Here is a 2,291-nt window from a genome sequence, read left to right as displayed (position 1 = left end):
TTAGACGCTAGTGCATGAAATTTAAAGTAAGGCCTGTTTCACGAGAGAGAGAGATTTGGCTGCCACAGAATGGGATTTGGGGTTAAATATCATGAAAGGACATTCATTCGGGCATGCTCAGTATAAAAAGGAGGATCCGATGGCAGATTCCGTCAATTGACGGTTGGCAACGGATCCACCGCCTTTTCTCATCCACATCTCGCTTCTTAAGGCCCCTTTCACACTCCAGTCTTTTGCAATCAGTCACAATCCGTCAAAGTGTTCAGATCCGTCAAGTGGACGGATCCTGCGTATATTGCAAAAAACTGATGCACTGGATCTGTTTTTATGACTGATCCGTTGTAGCAGCCTTGCTGTAGGAATTAAAGAAACAGAATTCTGGAGCGAGAGAGAGAGAGAAGGATTTTGTGCCAGAATAGAAAAAGCAGTCGCAGGGGTTAAAATAAAGGAAGAAAAATGATTCCGGGCATGCTCAGTTTTAAAAGATGGAATCCGTCGCTATCCGACTTTTCGACGTACACAAAAAATGTTCATCTGTCCGTTGTCTCTGGCCGACGGACAGAGATTTTCTGACGGATCCGTTGGACGACAGATGAAACGTGTGGCCATCCGTCACAATCTGTCACTAATACAAGTCTATGAGAAAAAAACGGATCCAGCATGAAAAAATGATGGAAAGCCAAAATTAGAGTTGAGCGAAACGGATCGAAAAATTTCAAAAGTCGCCGACTTTTGGCAAAGTCGGGTTTCATGAAACGAAACCCGACCCTAGGATGAGGTCGGCCACGAGGTCGGTGACTTACGCACCAAAGTCACGTTTCAAAAGTTTGTTTTGCGCTCTTTTTCAGCCAATCAGGATCCACGGACACTGTGGGCAACGTGATGACATAGGCAGGGGTCACCACCATCTTTCAGAAGGGCATGCAAGTGATTGGCTTGCTTTGGTGGGCGTCACAGGGGGTATAAAAGGGCGTGCACGCCGACCGCCATGTTCCTCATGCTGATCTCAGAATAGGGAGAGCTGCTGCTGATTCTGTAGGGAGAGCGTTAGGCAGGGAAGAAGACACCAAAAACTGCTTCTGCTGCTAGCGATTTTGCCTGTACAGCACACCAGTCACTGTGTGTGCAGTGCAAGGGGAGGCTATATTTTGCTGGATCAGCGGTGTTGGTTGTTAGGCTGCCTTCTAAGGCTTCCTGACGGCTGCATTGCTGTTTACCCACTGCTCTGCAAACTGCTTTTTTAAAAGCAATCCCAATTTTTTTTTGTCCTGCTGAGGTACTGAGCGTGCATTTTTTCACACCATACAGCGGTGCACACTCCTCACACAGTACCGTGTAACGGCTGTTATCACAGCCACAGTGAAGCTATCTGTGTGTCACTCTGTAAGAATAAGTCGAGGACATGTTCCATTCTTACAGACCTGCACCTTCTAGTTTTGTCTAGCTTTCAAACAGTTAAATATATTTGCTGTGTGATCACATTCAGAACTATAGAGAGACAGCGTGTGTCAGTCCGTATACTTAAAAAACACGGACCTTGACAATTTTACGTACACCGGACAGCCATGTATGTGCACGCTCCTCTCAGTACCGTGTAACGGCTGTTATCACGGCCACAGTGAAGCTATCTGTGTGTCACTCTGGAAGGATAAGTGGAGGACTTGTTCCGTTCTTACAGACTCTAGGGAGATTCCTATTCTGCCCAATTCTATATACACCTTGTAGTTTGTGATACACTAGCCAATTTCTGCCTGTGACATAGCGCTCTGATATTCAGTGGGCCTCACACAATTCAAAAGTGTCCAGTGTCCACTAGTGTGTGCAGAAATTCAAAATCTCTGTTATCCTGTAGTCACTTTTTTCACACCTGTGCCATCGAGCCTGTGACATAGCGCTGTGATATTCAGTGGGCCTCACACAATCCATAAGTGTCCAGTGTCCACAAGTGTGTGCAGAAATTCAAAATCTCCCTTATCCTGTAGTCACTTTTTTCACACCTGTGCCATCGAGCCTGTGACATAGCGCTGTGATATTCAGTGGGCCTCACACAATCCAAAAGTGTACAGTGTCCACAAATGTGTGCAGAAATTCAAAATCTCCCCTGTCCTATAGACACCTTGTACCTTGTTTTACATTACTATATAGTTTGTTGGATTTTGTCTACATTTCTACCAAAAATGAGGAAGGCTGGTGGAAGAGGCTGTGGAATTGGGCGGGGGTTGGCAGCTGGTAATGATGGTGTTGGTGGTGGATCTGATGGTAGTGGCAAAAGCAAAATAGGACCGAATGCA

Source organism: Dendrobates tinctorius, unplaced genomic scaffold (genome assembly GCF_039654945.1).
Source record: "Dendrobates tinctorius isolate UK_male_01 unplaced genomic scaffold, ASM3965494v1 ptg000053l, whole genome shotgun sequence".
In the NCBI taxonomy this organism is placed as follows: Eukaryota; Metazoa; Chordata; class Amphibia; order Anura; family Dendrobatidae; genus Dendrobates; species Dendrobates tinctorius.
Note: the sequence above shows the minus strand (reverse complement) of the source record.